The 26,450-nt window shown below is 36.6% G+C and overlaps 1 protein-coding gene across 5 annotated transcripts in view; it reads left to right on the top strand.

Moving 5' to 3' along the window:
- The first annotated feature begins 927 nt into the window (after positions 1 to 927).
- LOC150099827 (semaphorin-1A-like) overlaps positions 928 to 26,450 on the top strand; it is a 405,107-nt gene continuing 379,584 nt past the window's right edge. For 4 of the 5 annotated variants that reach the window (XM_090404333.1, XM_090404331.1, XM_090404332.1 and 1 more), the window contains exon 1: positions 10,741 to 11,269. The gene's annotated coding sequence lies outside the window, so the exon portion shown is untranslated. Of the gene's footprint in view, positions 1,063 to 10,740; positions 11,270 to 26,450 lie in introns of those variants that run through there. The other variant, XM_090404329.1, reaches the window with a different exon arrangement.

Here is a 26,450-nt window from a genome sequence, read left to right as displayed (position 1 = left end):
TATATAAATTTTATATTTTTATTCAATACTTTTTCATGTTCTTTTACAATCGAAGATACCATCATGTCCAAAAATACTTGCGATTTCATCCAAAAAATTCTTTAATCTATATTTACACAAACCATATTAATTTATTTTATTTTCAATAAAATAATTTATCGTTAATAATTTCTATACTAATAAAGAAAGTATTCTTAATTTAACCAAACGACTATTCATTTATTTTATTTTTATTCTAAATTATTTACAAATTAACCTTGACTTTATTACGTAAACCCATCAGAGACAGTGCAATGTAAAGCAGGAATCCCGGATGAAGAAAGTGCATGTGCTTGTAATCTCTAGCAGATTAACTTAATCAATTTTACACTTCTTGCCCTTTTTATCATTACATGGCTTATAAATCTTAATTTATGTTCCTAAGAAATCTTTTTAAAACTTATTAAAAACCGTAAAAACTGCATTCTCGTTCCATCCACTATGGCTTATTTTTCACTCTTTTGTCAATCGATAGCATAAGTTTCCTTCATATTTTTGCGGGTAGCAAGGAGCCAAAACGGACGATTCATTCTTTGTATTTTTTTCCAGTTTTTTTAACCCCCATTATTTTTTTTTTATATATTTTTTTATTTTTATTATTTTTTTCTCTTTGATTCCAGTACAACTAGCGCCACATTACTGGCAACGATCCAAGCCTTGCTGCGAGCGAATGGTCACATGACAACAATGAGCCAATCAATACGCGAAAGCACATAGCACTCAACATATCTAACGCATCGAGAAGAGTGACGTGTTTTGTGTTGGTGCTGTGACTTAAAAGTGGCCGACTTTTTACGTTAAAATTTGTGGATGTTGTTTGATATTATTTCTTGTGATTTCAGCATTAGTATCAACCATTTAGGATGTGTCCATTTATCGCTGTTTAGAGCCAAATTGGAGGAAAGAATAAGGCGTTAGTTGTCTCTTGTTGTAGGGAGGCAGGTCGACTGCTGACTTGAGTAGTGGCAACGATGGTGTGGCCGCCTGTGCCGCAGACTAGCAACTGCCTGAGGGTAAATCAAGGTTTGTATCATGTTTGCTTGCTTTACTGACGTTTTGTGAAGAGCTGGAGGATTTCGCAAAATGCTGTATGCGCCGAGTAAGGGGGGTGTATCTGTGGTTTACCGCCGCAAAATTCAAATTGAAATTCTCGCTAGATAAGAGGCCTTATCTATAGAGGATGATGTTCGGTAGTCGTCGAAAGGTGGCAATACTGCTACAGTTCTATCGTGAAAGACGGCTTATCGGTTGTACTCCCGTTTTTAAAGCTATTTTCGAGACTTGTGATACTTCTATTAAATTGTAATCTTCGCAGGCGAAAGAAATATTCGCTTGCATTTGTATATTTTGCGACCATGTATTTTTACTGTACCGTATGCGATACATTGTGTGTACTAACGCGTTCTACGAGTAACAGATCGGCCTAAAATTTCGTATACCATACAAGAAAAAACTAGACCGTAGCTGTGCGATTACCAGAGGAATAACAAGATCAAATTGAATATAATTTATGATCGTTCTGAGCCATTCGGGCATTCAAAATGACTATTTCAGTTTTCTATTGAAGACTATCGCATAAGGTTATCATCTAACCGAAGGCCAGGTTTCCTTAGATGTGTAGCCTTTCTAACCGGGTTAACGCCGCCGCTTTTCCCAATTGTTTTGTTGATCGCGTGCAAATATGAAAATTTAATCGCCGAAGTGAATATAATATTAATAATTCCGCTGTGTAAAACTGGAACAATTTTATTCGATTCTACTCAGTTGGATTTTACTTCCTGGTACTAAAATTAGATGGTATAGCGCTGTACGATTGATGATAAAAATGAAAAAAAAAAAAAAATTGTATCCCTTGAAGGGTTTATTTAACTCTTCGGGTCAGTTACCTGTAACGTCAGGAATGCGTACAAATAAGAAATTTTTTTTTTTTTTAACCTCCCTCTACAACCAGATGTATTCCTGCTTGTTATTTATATTGTAATTTCGGCAAATATAATAAGTAAATGTGGGGAAAATAGTGAAATACGTAAACCATATTTATGACTGCTATTATATTGATTTGTGTTCAAAATGCGATTCGGTATAATCTTAGTTCGTTTTTAAATACCCAAACCGATTTTGTTTTAATTGGGTTTTGAATGACCTTTTGTGAAATATGAAATAAAAATGGAAAATAAAGTTGCAATGAAAATATTTTCAGGATAAATTAAATGATTTTTAGTTACTAATTAGTATTGTTCACGATGTAAGTATAAATTTCCATTGATTTGATTCTATTGATACTGCGTAATATGTGGTTATTTCGGTACTCTTCGGAGTACTACTTGATTGTTTAAGTAGCTTTTTTTTCTTTTTTTTTTTTTTGAAGATTTACATAGTTATATTTATACCCATTGGCTTCTACGTTATTTTCATACTGTTTGTGCATTGTTTACCTAAACTCCTGTGTTATTCCTTCTCTACTGCTTATTCGAAGTTTCACGTCAGCCATTTAATTTTATTCTATTGTATATTCTATGAGTTTCTGTATTTAATGCTGTCTTCCTCCATTCATATTATCAGTACCAGCTTGTGATTAATATCAGAATTCCTGGTTTTCCCTTTTCAGTCGTTTCCGACCGTAGGTGACTTTGTAGGCATTGTCCACAAAGTATTCCTAGCTCGGGACCGGCATATGGCTGGGACATATTCATGACTGTAATACATGTGTGTTCACGGGGCCCGTTTGCCTGTCCTGGGGGACGAAAAACTCGCGTTTCTATTTGAAAAAAAAAAAAAAAAAACCTATCTCCATATGAGACCGGCTAACTCACCTTTAGTCGAAAGAGACCATATAAAGGTTCCTCACGTCGCGGACGAGAATCGAACCCAGGTCTTTCCGACCAAAGGGCTTCGTCTATACTGACTGGCTCTTATCCAGTAATAGTCTTTTAATGTGAAAAAACACGACTGTCATAAGTCTCAATAGTAAGTTTCAAATTTTAATAATCACATTTTCAAATTGGGCATCTGGATGTTTTTTTGTTTTTTTTTAACAAAAGGAATGTTTTTAATACGTGATAGTGCTACTTGCTGTGCTACAAGAGAAAAACATTTGATATGCATGATTTTCAACACCAACCAACCACAGTTTCGGCAAATTTGACGAGTGCACCCCCCCCCCTCGTCTTTCATTTTTAAAAATAATATAAAAAAAAACTCATCTTAAATTCTCAGTTGAACTTTTCTGGTCGTCATCTTAATCCGTGTATTTCTTTTCCGACAGTGGTCGTGTAAACAGAAACTAGGGCCCCCAAAAGCTGCAATTAGACATAATTGCAGCTTAGGGTTCAATGATCAGTAAATTAGAAAGAAGGGGGGGGTGAGAGTGAGATCTTCTGTCTCTCGCAAAAAGGAACTTTCAGTTGATGAGTTCTTTTTGCCTATTCAGTCCACCTACGACTGTGGCTAGACGAGTGCTTTAATCCCCGCATGTGAACGCGTCGCTTGTTAGCCGTTTTCCCTGTGCCCCACAGGTTCGTCAGACGTTGGATACATACTGCAAACCGGGTTCTTTCACTGACAATTAAGATAGGGAAGCTGGTTAGGTTTAATTCTATTAAACCTCCTCTTAAGGAGGCATTGTGTAATCTAAGTGCTCCGTCTTACATAGTATGTGTCAGACTCTGTTCAGGTCGTTAATTTTTCGTAGACGCTTTTATGAACGTTTCCTCCTCGTATGGAATTGCACAGGTTCCGCTTAGAGTACTTAGGATGATTAGGACAACGAAGGAGAGGTTAACCTGATCGCTAAATGAAAATCGTCAGAATATATATTACTGAGATCTCATAACCAAGTATATGAGTGAGCTCTAATGTTTTCCGTGTATATATTTAGATTGTTATAGACACCTTTTCAAGCATTTGATGATTTTGACATATCTTAATAGATCCTCATACTTGGCAATAATTTTAAATATTTTCTTCTGCATTAATTACCTTAGCCTGTAGGCTAACCTTAATAAGAAAAATATGTTCAAAAAGTAACGTTAGCCTGTTAATGGTAGACTAATTAATTAAAATTAAATGGTAGGCTAACATTAATTTCTTATTAAAAATTAATAAGAAAAAACTAAGTTAAAAAATGAATGTGTTAGTCTGTAGGCTAATATTAATTTTTGAACATTTTTTTATAATTTTTTTTTTGTAGAAATAAACTGAGAAAATATGCTAAGGAAGTATGGCCATGTAGAACTGCACGGATATAAAATCGATTTGAGCCAATTTCAAAATTCTTTTTTTTTGTTATTACAGTTTTTATTCAAAGAACAGAAATTTGGTACTACATGAATTTCTTTGCACTTTTGTAGTGCTACGAAAAGCACCTTTTTAAAAAAATAATTTTCCATGCAGCTCTTGTCCCACATTCCATTAAAGTAGCTGACAGCGCAGGTTGCATCAAATATGCAACAGTAAACGCATTGAATAAGTAAACGTACGGGAACAAGCAAGTCACAAACTACTTGCATATTAACGCTGTTTACGGTTATCTCTTTTCTGAAAGAGATAAATTAAGCCTTTTACTGTTCGTGCGGTTTTGTTCATTTGGTTGGTTCGATGACACGAGTGTAATGCTCCCAAAATTCTCCATTTACGGATGCTCACGTAAATGACATCTAGAACAAATCCACAGTCTATTTTAACTTTTTCTGTACCGTTTTGGTATTTTAAACAAACATAAATCCCACGGATGTTTGTGATTGTCTTCAGGTGCACGATGAACTTCATCGTTCGGTGTGAGACCACCGCTTCGCTTATTGGAAGTCTTTAGAGCAGGGCTTCCAGCCTAGGTCAGAAAATAAAAATAGAAAACATCCTTAGCCTATCCACTGTACGGATGTACCATAATTTTACAAAGATATTTCGTGGGTAGGAAAAAAAAAAAAAAAAAAAAAAAACAGGACTATCACATTATTTAATAGAAGAATTGCATTATAATGTATGGAATACCCATGTTTGGTTTGCTGCAATGCTTAAGTCGAACTTCATCATTGATAAAACCTTGGCTACTTATTTAATTGATACCCTAAACCCTCCTAACCTAGTTTAAGTGCAAGCACTTAGAATCGTAAGCTGTAGGCAACACCTAAAGTCCATTGATACGTATACGTACTATAATATTCTAAACAACCGATGTCTTCAGTAAATGGTTTCTCCTAGTTCCATCTACAGCTCAAACATGTTTGTCTTTCCTACTAAGCGCCAAGTTCACAATGAGTAACTCGGGAAAGCGTTTTAGGGAGTTAGTAATATCTGGATTACAGTAATTACGCTTGTAGGCTGATAAACTTCCTGCTGAACCGCCATTGAATTTCTGTTCTTGATCACCAGCACTCCAAATCCCAGATGCAGTGGATACAGTGAATTGCCGAGTTGTGATATGGCCCTGAAGGTTTCGGTACACTTAGCGTTATAGGTCATGTCGAGTAGGAGTGCTGACGACGCTGCTGCCGAAGCTGAACGACAAACAGCCGAATATATTCCGATTCCAAGCTGATATCGACCTGACTAGAACAGCCACCTAGACGCAAATTCCAGTTAGCGATTCGTTTAAATCATAGAGAAGGTAGAAGCGTGATTAATTATTCACATTCTAAAAAAATGTAGGAAATTCGTAGGTTTAGGAAACAGAATAATATAATTAACAAGGGATATTGTAAGTGGTATTTTGGGAGACCGGAATTTAAGCAACCAATACGCTACACTTCAAGGATCTGTGGAGGGGGAACGGTTTCTTTTCTTTTTGTTCTTTAAGATACTAATTCCTTAGTATTTATTCAGTGGTATATAGGAAGAATACTAACCAACAACAACAACAAAAAAAAAACATCATTATTATATTTATAATTGTATTTATTATTGGAGAAAAATGCATGTCCGGTCAGTGCATGGTAACAGTTGAACTTCTGCTGCGTCTGTCCTTTACATGTTCTGCGAGATAAGTGTCCCGCCCCATAGGACTGCCTAACGAACCTTTTGGAAAACTATATACCTCGGGTCATTGACGGAATTCGAACCAGAGGCCTTTCACTCTAATGGTAAACATCGTAACCGACCTACGAAGATTCTTGTCAGCTGAACTAGGTTGTATTAAGAGTCTGCGACCCCCCCCTTTTCTCTAGAAATGTAAAAAAAGTCGCACATTCTTTATTCATTTTTGGAGTAATCAAAATACACAAGGGTGATTTAAGTTTAAAATAAATTTTAAACTCAAATTACCCTTGACATACATACACGAATATTTTTTGTGTGTTCTCCATTCTACAGTTTTTTTAAGCAAGATTATAAGAAAGGATATTTTGTCCCTCCATTGATAATAATTGTTTGGTAATGCTGTAGCGACGGTGTCTGTAAATGTTAGTTTTGTATCGCATTATTTGTTTGTGTTGGAAAAGTTGTAATTAAAAACAAAACGTAGACAATTACAGTATTTCTCTGTTGTTTAAGCAGACCGTTCTTGTGTTGAAAGTAATTTAGATAGGAGTACATTAAGACTTTTTTTTTCTTATCTTTTCCCTTCTTCCAATGAAAATACAGCCGCTGTTAGGAATATACAAGCGATGCTGGGCTTTAAAAAACACTGCATGGCACATCACCAGTTCTGACATTCTTGGACAGCAATAACAAATTGCGTGAACGTTTTGGGTAAAATATAAATTGCACTCTGATGGTCATTAGTTACCGAAATGTAATTATTTCAGTTCGTTTTTAACATTAATTTTTTTTTTTTTTTTTTTTTTTTTTTTTTTTTTTTTTTTTTTTTTTTAACTCCAGTAACTGACCTTTATGGCATGAACTTTTGCGTAAATTGAACGGTATAGTTGCTGTAACGAACAATGGTAGAGCAGCTGGTATGCGGTTCTCCGGTTTGAAGTAGCAATAAATTCACTTTCTGTGAACCAGTGTCAAGAAACTTCTCGTGACGGCTGCTACTTGCAAACTGGTGCGGCGGTGACAGCCGAAAGCAATCATCGTCTTCGGTTAATGCGCAGTTCAATTTGGCCATATAACAAATTTAGCCTGTAATGTGTTCTAGGCATGCACTGACATTTTTCCAGCGAGTCCCATATCCGTAAAGGCTGCTTTGGGTGGGAGAGAGAGAAGGTAATGTACGGACATATCATGATAGAGGAGTGGTCTGAATCTTATTGCCTGCAGATAGGAATCTCAGGGCAAGTTGAGAAACCTTATCACCGCGCATTTTCGTCCCTTCATGATCGGTCTATGTGCGGCAGTTGCAATAATTTAATCAAAAAAAAAAAAATCATTTCTTCCGCGATATTTTTAAACATATTTGCACGTGTATCATCTCAGAGTAACTGGAACGATTCTGTAGCCGAGATATCGACGTTTATGTAGTTTAATATTGGGTTTCTTTGTCCTCAGTAAACTTAATTCTAGAACATACTGTTGAACCCAATCCATGCTGGATTGGGGTTTAGTTCGGTTTTAATGTAAGAGTATGAATGCCCAATAAATTCGACGTGAGATGTCCCCAGTGTAAAATGTATTGGATTTCGTAAGTGGAATGAAACATCGCAGACAGAGGCGTAGCTAAAGGGGGGCGGGGGAAGCACTTTGAATATTTTCGAACTTTTGCAGTTAATTCTAAAATGCAGTCTCGAGAACTCAGTTCCAACTATTGTAATACTACAGCGAATTTTCCTCACAATTGCTGTAAGTGTGGCTATTTGTGAGAGGAGTTTTTCTAAATAAAATTGATTAAGAATTACTTACATTACTATGAGATAGACTTAAACAATGTCATCGACGATTTTTCTAACAGAAAGCAAGAAAAATAACATTTTAGAATGTTGAAATTAAAGTTTTACTTAAAAAATAAACAGTGTTTTAATTTATTTCCCTATAAGTCGTTTTGACTTTCGTAGTATTTTTGGTTTGTATTGACAGGGGCGGCAAACTCAGGGACGCAAAAGCTCTAGCTACACCACTGATCGCAGAACATATATCATTTGCCCTCTGCATACATATCTGCAATACCCTTTGCATGTAATATCAGTCCTCTAGTTATATATATATATTAGGGGGAAGGAGGGGGATAAAGATCCACCTCATTTAAGTTATGAACTAGCTTGCCTTAAAGTGACAATTAAGTTGTAAATTACGATAGAATTGTAATATACATTGTTTTTGATCAGTGAACTTGATTTATTTTTGTCCATGTCCATTCTACATAGACGTCACCCCCCCCCCTCCCCACACACCATCACGTTTCCTCCCCACATGCACTATGTAATGCTTTTTTAGTCCTAATTTCAGTTCTGAAAATAGTGTTAGCGAAATTATTTTCCTGGATATGTTCTGTTCTTAAATTGTTAACTCGGGCCAGGCGTGCGAACAACTGCACGCTCTCTGTTGGCACGTATGGACGTCTGCAACGAAAAGAAAAATTAATGGTGAAATAGCTCTTCCGTTTGGGGTTCTTTACAGCCCAGGAGGCAGCAAATTAAAATTCTGAACCAGACCACCTAAGGGCGGTCCCCCTAATAGTGGCGTGAGTAATTTTCATCTCTAAAGAGAAAGGCGTATATGTGCAGTAGACGTATATTGTTCACATTTGGAATATTGTGTTGAAGCGCGTGGTTTTTGACCATGCATTGCTCACTGTTGTTCTGCCCATAAGGAATTATATGTTAGGATAAAGACTGTTGAACGTAAGTAACACAATCGCGATGCATGTCGGATTTTATTGGTCTGAAATACTGACCTAGCAACGAGACGTCACTTCCGTCACTTAATAAGTAAGAATTATTGATTTTTATCGTTGAACAATCAACTTTGGAGTGCGCATGCGTGCAAACATTACGTGATCAGTATAAACAACTCGGGAAGACCAAAATAGTTGGGCGTTGAGGGATTATTTGCTACGTAGCCTTTTTTTTTTTTCACTATTAAGTTGGTTGGCGTTAAACCTACGCACCCTTTTTTTAGTGTGCGTGTAAACTACTTCTGCATTATAAATAGGTAATTTTGCACGGATGGAAACAGAATTGTTGTTATTCTGTCGATGTGTACTCCCATGTATTCAAGAAATGACACTTCTGACCCGTAAAACAATGTTTTCCAGAATCAAGTTTATCTTTTTAAGACGCATTGGGTCCTACGATATTTTCGCGATCTAAACATGCGCGGTTGTAGACATGGGGCGACCCTAGACAGCGGAAACCATCCAAGGAGAAGTTTATTTATAGTTTCCGTACTCTTTGAATCAGAGATGGTCAATCCATTCATCTCTGTTCCTCATAACTTTCTAGCGCGAATTTCTAGCAGATTCTGTAAGTTACTTGCATTTATAAATCACACTGCATCGATGCTATTGAGGTTACTTATATTCTTAAATAACCTTAAATAATAGTGAGAAAATGACAGTTAATGATCTCATTTATGTTCTGTTCTGTTCTTCAGGTTTCAAAAATGCGAGCATTTTTGTTTGAATTTAGTTCGAATCCTCCAGGATGCGATGAACTTTTCGTTGAAGGTAAATTGATTGTCTCATACGGAGTTGGAGGGTCCTCCCGAAACGCGGATTTTCTTCCGGCAAAACAGGCAAACCGTATAAACATCGTTTACTCACAGAACTACATCAATGGCATAGATAAAACCGAAAAAAACAAACAAAATCTAGGACTTGGGCTTAGACGTTTTGTCAGCGTTGCAAATGGAATTTTCGTGGTTATTACTTGAGACTTAAGTCAAGAAACAAGCACAACATAAGAAACGAATTGGGAAAGCATTCCTGAATTTATAAAGATCAGTTACGAGAGAGAAAGAGATTAATGTGCGGAAACAAATCGAGCGTCAGGCAGGTAACCTTAGTAGTAACTGTCATAATAGCAAGTTTTCAAATTACGTCTGAAAATATGAACACTTTTTTGCGTGCCTCTCTCTTTCTTTCTCTCATTGCCCTATCTGTTTGATTTTCACACGACGAAAGATGAGAAAAATCCGAACTTCGCCGTGTTCCACCTACATGACGGCAACCGCAAGCATCTGAGAGCAAGATCGTAACGCCCCTCATTTTCGATCGCATCTTATTTCCAGTCGCCTCTTTGATGTGGGTCTGCGGATGATTTCAGTAATGGTAATCCAGGCGACGATAGAACTACGAAAAACCATCCCCATGACAGCTCGGTATCTTTTCTAAAGTGAAAAATCTTCAGCTTTTCATCACAAACATAATCAATTAACCCCCGCTATAGTGTAGGGATGTTCAATTCGATCGGAAGGCTTCTTATTAGCATGTTCTGCGGATGCCTGCAAGCCATCCTCAGTATTTAAAAATAGAAGAAAAGAATGGGATAGTTATCTCGATTTCCTGCTTCTTAGCTGTAGAAAAATGTAATTTATTTTTTTACATATTTTACAAATATATATACACTCAATTCAAATGAGAAATATTCCTTCTTAAATACGTTAACCAAAGCATCTTTAAGAAAAAAAAAAGAAAAAAAAACGTCTTATGTACAAGACGGAATATGAGTTGATCGTCTGCTGCGCACTCGCGCCAAATGTGAGTGGGCGAGGCTTTATTTTGTCTCTTAAACTGCAGATGGCGCAACGGTAGCGGCTTCGAGAGAAAGGTTTGAGAGTCACGTCCGCGATCGAGGAAAAGTCGATGGTGCTGCTTGAGGAGAGGATGTTTTGTCGCAGCCGTCGTAGTTGTCCACGACGTAGCGTGAACCTAAGACTGTGTTCGTTATTCGCAGTCGTCCGCATTTGACACTTACTTTTTCCTATGTGGTTCTTGTGTACAGTCGGTGTCGAGGAATATTTCCGAACATTATGAACACGCACGATTTGCCTGCGGCAATATTCTTCACTGTTTACGGAATGATAACATTAACCTGCCATAGTCTTCGTGACCCGTCTACAATTAGTGTGTCTGCCAAGATTGTTAACGCAAATTGTCCTCCATGTCAGCAACTAGAACTACCAATTGCCTAAATCGGATTATTTAACGCGAATTCTACGGCGAGTTCACCTTTTGTATTGTACGTGTTCGGATACTTGCTCGTTGTTAGAGCCTCCTGGAGAGGCAGTTTAAAGAGAACTTCCTCGTAGAGTACTGTTTACACGAAGCTTACTTGCAAGTACTGAAAGAATTACTTGTCATACCCTTTACGAGGATTAAAGTTTGTCATCAGATACCGCATTGTTTGTCGACTTAAAAGTAAGTGCTTATCATTAGACCTTTGAAACATGTCTCTGGTGGGTGCATGTGTTTTTTGACCTTGAACTCTTTCGTTTCTCGCCGTAACTTGAACCCTAGTTAATGGGCGGATTTGTGTATTGCTTTTAAACCGATCATGTGTCTTTAAGCGTGTTACAAGCAAACTCGCTCCCGTGGTGGTTCTCATCGCCACTGGGACCGGTTCGATTTTCTTAAAAGGACTCGCTGATGATTCAGCTCAATAACAATGCGATGCTCTTAAGTATTGACGAGGAACGCATTCGGAGCAGAAATAGGAGATGCTGTTGTTAATTGAATGCTGGTGCGATTAAATGGAAGGGAAACAATCCAGAATGTTATTTCGCTTATTCGATTCCATGAAAATTAAAAATATTAGTGGGAATCTCAGCTGTTGAAACGGGAAATAAACACTAAACGCCATCGTGACAAAAGTAAGAATCTAGTCACCGAAATCTTCACACTCTTTCCGGTTTCAAGTGAAAGTTCGTGTAGCTTATCTAGAAGCAGATAATTTGTCCTTCAAATGAGAACAGAAATAGAGCTGCACTTGTCATTGAGAACTCTTAATGTCGAGAGGGAGTTTGAGTGCTGCATTCAACTGTATTCTTTCGTTATAATAAGTTACTTTCTTCTTGTCAATTTGATTTCGCAGTTGCATACAAAGTTGGTGAAATTGCAGCGTTGGAAGGTTTGGTTCTTGTCATTTTTATACTTCCACTGAAGTCAACTTCAGACGGTTGCTTAGTTACAGTTAGAATGCAGCCAGACTAACGAATGACTTGGGTACAGATTACAACGTTCTTATAAATCGGGTCATTCAAGATCTGTCCTCACTACCGCAGTCAGATAAGAATGTAGCACACGCAATATACAATCCAATTTTACTGGACGATTGGCGATCTGTCCCTCTTCCGAAGTATTGTTGCTTCAGTTATATTAGGCTTAATTTATAATTAAAAAACTTAGATTCATAATTGAACTTTATCCTTTGCATTCCTGTTCATACGAAAATTGGCGCGGTGTTGGTCAGGGATTGAGCTACTGGGCAAAATTGATAGCTTACAATTTTCATGTTATTCCGGCAGTGCCTCTTACAAACATAAGAATGTACAACCGAAATTAATATACTGTCTGTTATCTCTTACTTCTGCTATGAATAATGGCGTCTCTGTCAGTCTAATCTCTCTTGCGCGCCATTTAGTTAAAGAATCCATTATAAAAAATCAATAGCAGAAAGTCTTGTTACGATGAGAACAAGAGGTTGTATTATTTATACTGCGTACTTAAAAAAAAAAAAAAAAAAAAAAAAAAAAAACGCAAGTGGGAATTCATCTAAGATCTCAACTGTGATAGGCGAAATATATTACGCAGGTAAATGTATACATCTGCTGTCCATTTTATTCTTATTGCTGCATGGTTGCGTGTAGTACTTTGTAAGGAAATGCTCATCCATATGAATTGTTTAATTTAAATTATTCAGCAACGTTATGATAAATTATTAGTCAGGAATGTGCTTTGAATCTTGCATTCCTGTAGACACCAAGCTTTTTCTCTCCGAAACAATTGAACTTGTTAATGGTTGACTTGCATTCTTCGGACTCTTTTTTTAATTTTTTTTTTTTTTGACAAGTTCGGTTAAAGAGATTGTCTTAAATTAACAAAATAAATTACACCGGTTATAATGTTGCTTATAAAACAAATTTCGGTTGCCTTAATTATCTCAAGATGCATTCTGAATGAAGTCTTTTAACACTTCAGTCATAGTAATCCGTTGGCAAAAATAAATCGATAATGTCATTCTGTTCTCCATTATCCGCGAGCGGTGTAAGTGGACTAAGATAAAAACACATTCTTATCGAGGATAAAATAATTGTATTTGCATTCATTCCGATAACGTTATCTACTCGACAGGATCTACAAATGCTGATCGAATGTGTTCGGTCCTGATTGTTTAAGTGAGACTGGAAATAGTTCATTTGCTAAATTTCCTGTTCAGAACTTTCTCCCGCGAACTCGGGACATGGTTGCGTAGTGAAAGTAATTCTTAACACATCAGTTATTGTCGAGAAGCTGGTCTGATTGATAGAGGATAAATCTATTCTCTCTCTAATCTCTCATGGGTTCGAATCCCACTGTCATGCATGTTTTCAGGTGATCACCAGTGTGAAATCACCTCCAACTTCGTCATCGTTCCCGGATAACCGAACTCCTTATCCACGGTTCTTACTCTTATAGGTTTGCAAGCTTTGTGTTATAATAATAAAAAGACATTAAATAACGATTCAATCAGCCTTTGGAGAATTCATTTGTGCAGAAGAGGGTATTCGTACTTTTAAAATTGAATAGTTGAGAAAGCATTCTTGACAGCTGCTATTTCCTTTTGATAAATACCTTGAGAGACTTTTCAGTTAATCAAAAATGCAAGATTCGTTGCACAGAGTGGGCGGATACATAAGTATTAAATGCGTTTTCACATTAATGAAAGTGATTTTTTTTTTTTTTTTTTTCTCAGAATAGCGTCGATAAAATAAATTCATTCTTAAGGACCTCTTTTCTGTTACTTTTAGAATAGTTTGTGTTTCGAACTCCGTTTTGTTGGGGGGGGGGAAGAAAACGGTCAAGGATAGTCGTAGTCTTAACTACAAGGTTTTTCCATTCGATCTGTAATAAAGAAAATTAAGAGGAAATTGAAATTCTGGTAAGTCAATTGCAGATGTTCTTATAATAAAGAACAAGAAAATGGAAATTGCAAAGTCGGCATCCGATCTTCGGCATTTCCATTTCAACATTAAAAATGAATGTAAATATTATTGAAGTATCGATTACGAACATTTATTATTTTGAAAAGGTCAAATAGAGCTATTTTGTAAAGGTTACATAATTTGAATTCTACGTTAATCCTACCGAATGCTACATACTGTTGTTTAACAGTATGTAGTCAGTAATCAGGATCGGATTACTGAATGAGAAATTGTGTAAATGTGAAGCTTCCTCCTCAATATAACCCAGTAACAATTCATTTGCATCATTTGAATTAACTTAGTACTTGAATGTTTTTAATGAAGCACGTTGAAATAGGCCTAAGATTTTCTTAAAAGCAGATAACTACACGTCGTCTAAACAGTAAAATAAATTTATTAAGCGCCACATAAAATTGCCGCCCTGGAAAAGATGCAGCTTGCTCATTCAAATTGTTATGGAGAGAGAGTCCGATTTTTTTGAGGGATCATTTTCAGAATTTAGTGACACCAACTGTTAGGACTAGAGGTCATTGACTCTGGTTTACCGCCTTCTTGTTTAAGGCAATGTCAGGTAAAGACGGACTGTGGTATTGTCTGGATGTTCAGCTTACCATGACAATTATCTTATGTTTTTCAGTACACTTGCATTTATTTTTAGAGTGAAACTTGGCGGTTGAGGAGCCAGCGAAGTATTAGATGGGTTAACATTCACATGTACTGTTAGGGAAGATGTTTCAAGAAAGTGAACTGCTATATAGTTTAATTAAAACAATCCTACTTTTATCCTAGGTGATTAAAAAAAAATGGCGTTTTTTTTTTTTTTTATCCTCGCAGATTAAAATCACTAGTCTCAACCTCTCCCTAGTTTTTAGTAACTGACAATGCTGTAATAAATTTAGCGTGATTTGTATTGTCCTTCAGAATACTTTTGTACAGTTGGAATCAGATTGTATTACAAATAAGTTAGGCGATTGATAGCCGCAAATTTGTGACATACGGTTTTTGACCGCAGCTCTTTATAACGTGGATATAGCTGTCATAGGTTAAACATCAAACGCGACCATTGAATATCAGTTCTGTATTTACTATTACAGGATTGGTTTAAATGCTATAAACACGCCATTGAATTCGAAAATTTATTAAATACCTAAAAGAAGTCAGTCATCTGTTACCGAACATTGTCCGTACAACATTAATGACAGATTATCCTCACTACCTGTACGGTTAATCACTGGACCGTTATTGATTTGTTTCAGGTCAACGAGTATGTAGTTTATGGAGACCGTATCTGTTTGCACGTCAACCAGCGTGGTTACCACATAAATGCACACGGCTCGGAAGCAGTGCGGATGCTCTTTCTTTGCGTGGAAAGAAGGAAGTATTCTCGTGCCTTTTTTAGATGCAAAATATTTCCTTTTGATTAAAGGACCATTAGAAACAACTGCGTCAAAACGTTTCAATTAGTTTTATTTTAATCAGACAGTTGTTTGTAATGCTTCCCATCTGAATCTGGGGTATTGTGTAGGGAATGTCAAGTTTCTTTGTGATAAAGCGCACAGTCGGTTATTTTAAGATGACCCTCCCCCCTTCCAAGGGTTAGCCTGTCAAACTTCTCCTTGAAGTCCATTATATTACAGACACAATTTTGTTAATGAAAAACCCAGTAACGAAAAATTAACGCTGCACATGTTATTTTCAGTTTTATTTTCTGTTTCTGAAGACAAAAATAACTAAAAAAATTCTAAATGGAGGTCAATAATTATAGGAAATAGTGCATAAATTTCCTTCAAATATTGAGTGAAATACATAAAGTAGCTAAGTTTGAAAATATCTGAGTTTTCAAAAACAAGCCGAAACAAAGGCCGTTAACAGACTCTTCCCCCCCCCCCCACACACACACATGCAGGGAAAGAAAAAAAATACGGCCCATTAAGCCTGAAAGCTATCGCAGAGCGTGCAGCTGTTTCAGAAACTTCCCCTCACCCCAAAGGAAACCTTACCTGCGGTAGTGAATCGTGACATGATTTTAGCATTCACCAGTCCCTCATCGTTCCCTCTTCACGCTCTGAGCACAGCTCACCTGCATTGACCTTGGTAGTAATATGAGCCACATAATCAAAGCAGACTCATCGATGACTATTGATTGAAAAAAAAAAAAAAAAAACCTTCAGACTAAACTATTCACGTTAGTTTAAATATTTGTTCGTATTGAACAAGCCCCTTGGTTTTGCGAATTTTTAAAATATTTTTCCCCTTTAAAAAAAATTAACAGCGGAACTGTTTGGTTGCCATGGAAACCATCACTCTGATTTATCAAACGAAATCTATATATATAGTTATTCGTAAACAATTTAATTTAATGACGTCATTAGGAGCTAATGCGCAGAATCTGGAATGTTTTTTTAGCAAAAAAATTTTAACAATACGTTCTACTACGCCTCTTATACTACACAATTCAGCTGAGAAAACACTCATTGGATAATCATATAGTGAGAATATCCACAGAAAATGAACAGTATACTCTCAAATTATAATTCTCACAAACCCACTCTTTATTCATAACGTGCTAATCTGTTACATTTTACTCTTCTAGCTTTTTATTGATTTGAAGTATCACAGTAATGGTTACTGCACTTTATGCTTTTCACTTGCCGCCTGGTGCAGAGAACACGTACCTACACTTTGATGTCTGAAGTACTTTTTTTTCTCTCGTTTTTTTGTTTCCCAGATCCTGCGTCATCAGCCTTTCAAAAATGAAAAGCTCTAACAATTACCTTTTGTTGGCAAACTCGTGCGCGACCGCACAACAGTGAAAAGCTGTTAGCAGGAGGAAACGTGCTGTAATTCTTGGAATATTTTCATGTCACAGTACAACGTTAGAATGCTTGGATGCCTCGTGAAATAAGTCTGATAGTTCAGTTGCATGTGTGATGAGATTTCTGTACCGCAGATTTCATTATTTTGGTTTATAATGAAATGTGCACAATAAGCAGTCTGATTATATTTCTTCGGTTAAAAAACATTAATGTATACCTCAACAGCTTTTGAAAGTGCTTTGAATTGGTTTACCGATTAATGCACATCCTTTATGCTAACATTTTAATTTAGCAAAATTATTTATGTACTGAATCTTTAAAGTTGGACGATGTGCTCGTCTTTTTTGGACATAGAAATATTTTCATTATCCTGAATTTAATGGAAGCAGAAATTCAAAATATCACGTCATTAAACTTGGAATTGTGTATGAGCGAAATCGCAGGCTACTAAATGTACAAAATTATTTTATTGATGGCATCTTTAATAAATTTTGTTAAAAATAGAGTACAACTCAAACTTTCTTTTAATTACATTTTTCCACGTTCCAATCAAAACGGTTTAATTTTTATCAGCTTCTGCTGCAGATGTTGAGACATTCGGTGTAGTTTCATAAACCTCTTCAGAGGTTTACATACAAAGTGCCTGCAAATGTCTAGCATTGGACAGCTTAGAATCCATTTTTGCTTTAATCTTTGGGTATCAGTGAACAAGTCGTTAATGATTCGTACTTGCCGAGTGGGAAATCAAGTATTAGGGTTAGCAATCTGTTTGATATTGATGGAACTTTTTCTGTTTTTCGGAGTCGAAGTTAATCTTAGGTGGAAATAATGTTCAATGGCAGCCCTCCGCCTTTGAAATTGTGAAAAGGGGGGGGGGGGGGCTTTGATTAGAAAACCTAACGGCTATTGAAAAATTTTGTTCTGCGAGTTTGAACTAGAAACGGTGGTGATGGGCGACACGCGTAGATTAAGATGCAAAAATCAAGATAAATTTAAACAGAAATGTAACAGCCAATGAGTCGATAATTAACATAATTACTTTCTCGTATACTGAATAAGAATTTCTATGGAACACTACTCCTCTAGGTGGGTTGATTTTTTTCGTTCTCTCCGCGTGCTTTCGAGACCCGAAAGAAATAGAAAAAAATTTGTCTCTAGAGCTACTTATGGCACTTAGTGAAGTTTAAGATCTTCTTGGGGTGAGATTCCCTTAAAATTTTGAGAATATTCAGTGGTCTAATGGAAAAAATTATTAGATCACGTGGCTCTATATAATCAGAGGATTGGTGGTTAAGAATTAAGTTCCTTAACACCCCCATATTAATATAAACAGCCCTTTCATTTTCACATGCGTGCTCTTACTCTGTAAAAGTAGCCTCACCTCTGGTACTCGACCTTTGTGCAAACACTGCATATTGACGAGAAATGAGTGTTCACCGTAATGCGAGAGAGCAGGTGGCCGAAATATTATATCTCTCGGATCCTTGCTTCATAAGCAAGTCTTTTATATGGAAAGTACGAAATTAAGCACGTTCGCCTCGCCCATTGGTCATAAGCCACGTTGCGTGTTTTACTCTTGAAAACAGAATGATTTGCTGATATTCTTTCATCGATTATATAGTCCAAGTAGCAGTCCGTCTCGCCGAGTTAAGAGTTAGTGCTCGTTTCTTGTAGGACTGATAGGAGTTGAGACGAATGATCCCTGAAACTTTTAATAATTCGTATTAATTGCTACCCGATGAGTATCCATAATTTCGTCGTGATTTTTGTTAATCATTTGTAACTCAAATTTTAAATAGCAAATGAATTGCTATCTAACGTACAAAAAAAAAAAAAAAAAAAAACTTGCCAACGCTGGCAGTAAAAGTATTGTTTTATTGACATACGAAACATCACTGGGGGAAGGATGAAGGAAGGCAACTAAAAATCTGAAAAATAGCATTACGTAATCCATGTATGAGCCTTTGCATTGCACGGCAGTGTTTGGATACAAGTGAAGGTCACAAGTCAAGGATAACAAACTTATCGGGAGAAAATGCTGCTTTCTTCCCCCCCCCCCCCCAACACACACGCACTCACTTAAGTAATCATTGAAAACAAATATGCAAAATTTTAGCTGCGTAGTTTAAAAATTCCAGACAGTGAACTTAGAGTTTGTATGTACACAAGCCATAATAGAACTTTCGCAGTTCTCGTATTGGTCGTGTATGAATCGCCGATTAGAAATCACAAACTAAAATTTAGTTTGTTAAAATCAACCGCATTTATTTATGTGGCCATCGTTTTAGGATAAATTAATGTTAATTCATTTATAAAAGCATTCAAGCTGTAAGAAGCTGTGACGTACTATGATAAAAGAAATTTTATAAATTTAGTCATTGAAGATGCGAATGAGGCAAAGTGATTTGAATAGTTAAATATCACAATACAGAACAGTTCTTTTTGTTCTATTGATAATGAGCAAAAAAAAAAAAAAAAAAAATGTAATAGAGAATTTCCATTGGCACTCCAAATACGCTTTTAATACTCAACGAGTTATTAATATTTCTCTTACAAAAGATAGCTTAGTTCAGTCATATTGAATGTTCTCGTGTGTTTGCCGACCGCATTAAGAGAATTTCACTATATTTAATGCTAGAATTAACCGTACTCGTGCAACACTTATTGATTACAATCCTGGTCGGGGCTTTCCTTCACACGAAGGAGGGGCGTTCAGTCTCTTGTATGGCAAGATGCCAGTAAGTATTGCTCCTTGCACTTCTGCTTGGTTGCTATAGCATAAATACTTAATGAACATCAATACAGTCTACGTGCCTCAACTCAATAGAATATATATACAACAGTTGGAGGAGGTTTTTCTCATTTAAATATATTCAAAAGAGTTGTCAGTTCAATGACAATACACGTCTGTGGATGACTATTTCCGATCTCCTTCATTTAGTTCGATTAGGACTTTTCAGATCTTAACAACTTATGCAATTCAGTTAAAAGTGAAAGAAGGGAGATAAGATCTGTATTCCCCCCCCCCCCCCAACCTTTCAGTTTAGTCTGATTGGGTTAAATTTCGTAGAGCGTTTAGCAACGGAAGAAACAAGTTTATTTCCATTTGTCGAAATCTGTTGCGTGATTTGATTTCTAGATATCCGAGGAGTCACGTGAAGGAGCTGTCGTTTTTCCCTATTTTCAGAGGTTATTTTTTTCTTATTTATGGTGGGCCCATACACGAGAGGTTGGTTTATCAACCTATAGTACGTTAGTACCGTATATCGGTAGAGTGCTCTAATTTTTGATAAAATTAATTTTACATTTCAAAGTTGGTGGAACGTATACTCTAGACTGACAGTAGCGGACTAATATATTCAGCTGGGATTGTCCTGATCCGGCCTTTTATCATGTTCTCTGAAAAAAAAAACAAAAAAAAAAACAGTTGGACATTGCACTAATCCTCAGCCGTTAGCTGTATAGAATATCTCTTATGATCCTTTCCGTGTCTCCTAGATAGCAAGTTAAAAGTTGGGTTACACGTTTCGCGATAAAAACAGGCCAATATATTTGATTTATAATTTCTTCGAACAGTTAAGGGTCAAAATGTCACGTTTATAGAAATGGATTAGAAAAAGTGAAGAAATAACGTGTAATCTGAAATTCATCACGTCGCCATCTTGCTATTTTTCAGACTAGAAAAAAAAAAGGCAACTAAATGTATTTTGAAGTGAGGAATATTTAAAAATAACAACTGAATATCCAGATGATTACGGTAAGCACGATCCCATTAAAATGTTTACGAAACCCAGACCACCAACAGTTCACACAAACTTATTTCGTGTCTTTGCGCAAGATTTTAGTTGTGTTGTCGGTGAATCAAAGATGGTTGAAGGGTGGGGTGCAAAGCTAAGGTCATTTCCTCCCACCGTTTTGATCCCGGTAAACACATTGTAATGCTTTAATATAATTGTTTCCCGGAATAGACCCCTCATCCTTATGACATCACCCAAATGAAAAAACGGATTTAGCTGCAGCGGTTCCTCTTGGCCAAGCACTGTTTCTTAGCACGCGAACACGTCACTCGTGACTTGGCATTATTTGGCAAGAAATAATGTATTATTTTTAGTGGCGTAAGATTTTTTTTTTTTTCCTCCTCGTTTGACTTCGTACGATGAGCGAAGGTACAAAGTTGCTTGGTTACAACATCCGTTAGTAATAACGGTGCCTTGACGTGTGTCGCGCAAGTAACTATTACACGCACCGGCAGTGTAACGAAAAATAAACGTATGACGTTAAAATAGTTTAGATTTGATACCGAATTTGTTACGGCTCGGATTTTTCGACCTTGACGATAAGCGAATCGTAGACACGAGTTTTTAAAATTCATCGGACCACATTGTTTTGAAAATAATGGCGTGTGGAAAGGAATTGTTAATATTCCTTAAAAGGAATATGAAATTGTTAATATTCCTTAAAAGCCAGCCGAATTATATCAGATCTCATTCACAATCTGATAAATGTAAATCAAGGTAATTTTTTTCTTGTAGCCAACTGTCTTGACGTGTTTAATAAATCATTGAGAAGAGCCGAGATATTTATAGTTTAGGTCTTGTTTCCAAGATGTGGAAACCGTCCTATTTATGGAGTGACCTGATTTCATTGATTATCTCCATATGTCGGATTATAACGAAGATGTTGAGACAAGTCTGACTCGCTTAAGGAAATTTAAAAAAAAAAAAAAAAACTGAACTGCCGGGTGGAGTTTACTCTTGACCTCGTTCTGTTGCGCCACATTCCAAATTACTCAGTTCCAAATTTATCCGTCTCAGACAAGGTCAAGAATAGAACATTTAGGTGAATGTTTGGGTGTTCAAAGACCTTTTTTGTCACGTAGCGAACAATCATCGAACCGTACAAGTTAGTTTCCATTGTTTATACTGCATTTTAATTTGTTTAAGCTCGTGTTCCTTTAAAAAAAAACACTTATTAAATGAAATATTATTTCTCATTCTAGTCGCGACAATCAAAATAAACGATGCTTTCAAATATATGAAATTCTTTTTCCTCTTTCGAAAATTTTGGAGATTTTACAATCGCCGTTAGGTGGCGCTTTTAGGTGCAGAGATGTGACACAAAATATAGCGAGTGTCGCACATAGTATAATTACGGCTTTTACAAAAATATTATTTTATAATCATGCCTTAGTGTTAAAGTTACTGACCGTGACCGGTTATTTTATTTATTATTTTTTTGATTCACTGAAATTTTTCTTGTGAATACTGCAGTTTATCTTCACAAATAAACCCACCCCAAAAATGTGTTAACGGAAATAGTTCAGGCATTAAATAGCAGCGGAAGACTGAGTTTGACAGTAAAGGAGCATGAGGCTTTATAGCCGTTGAGGTTGGCCTCCTCTAATAGACCGCTAGCGATCCCAAGAGGCCTCCTATATAAGTTTCTCATCTTTATGACGTCACATTTATAGTAGTAGGTGGGAATTTTGTTATCCCTGTCTACGAAGATTTGTCTTTGTGGAAAATGTCTTAAGATGTGTTATCTTCATTATGTAACTTTGCACAATAAAGTCGAGTATTTTTGAAACAAGAGAGCAGATTATGAGAAATCTCCGTCAAATAGTTGTTTTGAATATTTTCTCAGTCTTCATTTGATTCCACGATAACGGACATCCCAAGTGTCGACAGTGCATTTGAGACGGACTCTAAGTATTGGTGACAAATGAAACCAATCTGTGCAGGTTTTATTTGGAAATGTATCATGTGCCTCTCCGGATTTAGCGGAGATTAAAAAAAAAAAAAAAAAATCCAGCTTTCTTGTGAGTTCTGCATGATTGATCTTGGTCGTGATTTGTCTCCAAAGCTGACAGCGGAAATTCACGATAACCTTTTGGTGTTTTTACGTTTTTGCCTCACTTTAAAAAGTTTAAAGTTTGTATGTTTACAAAAATGCCAATTCATTATTGGCACTAAACATTCCGATATATATGTAAGATTTTTTTTCCTCGGTTATTCATGTATTTCTTGAGTGATTGAAATTCTGCGCTGTGCAATTTGACTTGTTTCTACAACCACGTTGCTTCAGTAATATTTGTTGAAAGACGCTTGCGTAGAAAACTGAATCATCAGGTATGTTTTTATTGCGTGATACACTCATCTGGTTATTACTGGTATTAGTCAGTGGCGTTTCATGGGCAATTTTTATGACAAAGCGCTCAGATATCCAACCTTTCATTGGCTTTAACTCAAGTCATTATCCTAATAATAATCATGCTTTATAACTCCCGAACATTGACTGACTGGCTATGCAAGGCCTAAGAACTTTCTCAGCACTGATAGTTGTGCGATGTCGTGTTTATGAAAGCAAATAGTATTTATCAACATTAGCTGATTTTAAATATTGTTGTGGTATGTAACCCATCCAAATTCAGTCATTACTGGTAGTGAGGTGCAATGTGGCCTCGCATCTATAATTAGTCTTGATACGCGAAAGTTTACCTTGCATACCAAATCTGCACGTGTGTGAGCGAGATGTGAAATTCATAGTATAAAAAATAAGCTTTGTCTGTAGTCTGTTTTTCGGTTCATCCGCTGTGTTCAATGGGTTCTCAAGTTTGCAGATTCGTTGTTTACCGTTTTTGTATCTTTCTATCCCACTATGTAGGCAACTGGCTCGCCTAGCATTTGGCTGTCCCCACATTACAGAAATTTCGTGAATAGTTATGCTACTGAGTCGGATGATCACGTAAGCGGCCATGTCTCTGGAGTTGTCCGCTTTACTAAACTGAAAATGTTACACTGACGGGCCTAATGGCGTAGCTCCGTTTCAATGTCGTATGTTTAGTTTTTTTTTAACATAACTGAAGCATGCATTGCGACTAAAGGAAACCTTGGCTTAATTCTGTTCTGTTTGAAGTTCTGGTGTTAAAATTTTCATCCGGTGAAAACCATTAGTATTCGAAGGTACTTTGGAATTGTTTTTTAATCGAGGTTCACAGCGACAATTAATACCTCTATTCAAGTATGGGCTTCTATTTTCCACTTCTATGACCTTTATTTAGATCAGGAAAAACAAAGATTGCACATGTAAAAATCCTTTGAGTCGTTAAGTTGTATTGCACATGTGGGACATACTCAAAAATTTACAACTCCGTTTGGGCTTACAAAACTGGAACGATTTTACTATCGTTAATTTCATCGATGATAAAGAAAACTGAACATTTTTTTTTTTTAAGCAAGACACTAGAAAAATGTTACATTGGCAGCGCGTGCTGCTTCCTAATGGATTTAATTAGCAACATTTTCGTTTGCTGTTGCTCGTGTATTGGTTTTGGAATTTATCTACTGACATGCAAATAATGTGCCGTTGGAGATGTTTGGCTTTTAAGTTTAGCGAAGCATTTATTCTACGGCTTCGCATTTTTAATGCAGTTGACTTGGAAGATTGAGCGTGATTTTTATTGCCTCAAATGGGATCACAAGACTTCAGATTTTAGCATGATTTCTTAGCTCCGAAATTACTTTTCACTTTACATCGAAGTTGTATTAGGCAGGAGAGAGTCTTATTTTTAGTACGAAAGACAAAAAAAAAATATATTCTGTTCACAAGATCCGATGTTCAAGACGACCAGCTTGATCTTGACTTCAAGTTTTAGAAAAGAGAGAGAGCACGTGTTTTGCAGTACCTCAATGCGAGATTTGAAATAGCTTAACGTTCCCATTTGGGTACTTTCAAGTTAGAACTTATTAAACTATCTTACAAGACGGTAAGATAGTTTACATTGTTCTTAGATGAGTGTTAACACATCCGCTGTTTTTCTCTCAATGCTCGATTTATGAAGTCTTCATATTGCTTCAGTTTCTTTTCAGAATCAAACTTTTGTCTCATTGTATCAGTTTGTTTTTCTGTAAGTATTTTAATAATTATAATCTGTCAATAGTGCCAAATTATTAAAATTGACCCAAACTGGTCTAATAAACGAATACTCCGAACTTGTCCCTTTTTGAGGGGGGGAGAAATAAGGGATTTATAACTCAGATTAATAATTTTACAAAAATGACGCGAGAGTTTAATTTTGACATTTTCACTTTAAAAAAAAAAATTATGATTTGTAGCGTTGACTCGTTTTTAGCAAGTAGTTCGATCTCTTGCTGATGCCAAAAATGCCCATGGATCCGAACTCCGGACACCCAGTGTAGATGATCTCTCAGCATTGACGAAGGGCTGTCTGCGCGGGAAATGAGCCATCGATCGAAATAAATGATAATTACGCGTCTCTGGGTGGGTCTGAGCTATGCTGGATCAAGGAGTAACTCCAGCTCTTGATTTTTCCTCATCGCGAACTGCCGTACTTGTCTTGTTTGAACACCCGCTTTTGCTTCAGTTGTTGAGAGTAGAGGTCGTCTTTGTTTTGCATTCAACTCAAACTGGACTTGTGAATTGCAAATTCCACGCAATGCATGAAGAGGTTTAGGCATTTTATTAGTGATCATAAAATTGTTTTGCTTTACAGGTTCGATCCATCGATATTCTGTGGGTGTTAAAATAAACCCACTTCGTATTTCTATTCATACCAAGCATTGAGGCAGTTTTCTCTAGACATCTGCGGTGATCTTATTCCTGCTTCCCACCATGCAGAGGATCTGTATTGCTTGTGACCAGATTAAATGCGATGGATTGACTTAAGTGGACCGAACAGAATATTGCGAGTGTTCGTTGGTGTTGCAGTTCTGAACTTCATCCATTTCAAATTCAGATCGCCAAAAACTGCACCATTCTTTTGAAAAAGTTGAACTGTGTCTAAGTTGGAACTTGTAAATTCTCAAATTTTATTTTCTTACTTATGCTCAATATCTAACAAAGACAATTCGAAGACCTCTTGAATCAGTAGAATCTCCATTCAGATATTTGCATGTTCTGCAGCCCATGCCTGAAACTCTGGACTTGGGATTGCTCTCTATGGGTAGCGTAATAATCGTCTTTTAAAGGGAACATACAAAACTGACGTGCATGTTTGTGCTGTTTAAGGCAGCCAGGGTGCAAACTGGTTTCCGTAGCAGGACAACTTACTGGTGAGCTTTACTGCACACCTGTTGCACTTTGTTCTGCGTGCGTGGCTGTAAATCGTGCGCTTTTAGCAGATAAGCCCAGCAGCCTTTGCATCCCGCCAAATCCTCGGTTAAGTAGCGGTAGAACACAAACCAAGTATTCATATTATATCTGTCCGGAATCCATTACATATAATTTTCTGGGATCAGTTGTATGCCTCGTATTTTGGTGAAGTTGCCGATAAATTGGTAGGGCTCGCTCACTTATTTCTTGTTGGTGAGAATATTCTACAAAAACAAGCTCCATTCCAAAGGACGTTTGAAGACGATAAATTAAAAATTACCCAGAGGTCTTAGACTCATGCGAATCTGATTTAATAATTACAAGTCATGAAAGGAAAATATTTCAAAGCATGTAATACTGCTAATAGTAAGTAACCATATTAACAGTAGTTATTGTTTTCGGACCCAGCTCAAGTAATTCCATATTCCAGCTCACCTATTTCGGATATCCGTAATCTCCTGATTTTTCTAGCTGCAGAATGTTTCCGAATGA

Source organism: Typopeltis vanoorti, chromosome 14, assembly GCF_054136105.1.
Source record: "Typopeltis vanoorti isolate ZY-2024b chromosome 14, IOZ_Tvanoo_1.0, whole genome shotgun sequence".
In the NCBI taxonomy this organism is placed as follows: domain Eukaryota; kingdom Metazoa; phylum Arthropoda; class Arachnida; order Uropygi; family Thelyphonidae; genus Typopeltis; species Typopeltis vanoorti.
Note: the sequence above shows the minus strand (reverse complement) of the source record. Positions and strands in the feature narration are given on the sequence as shown.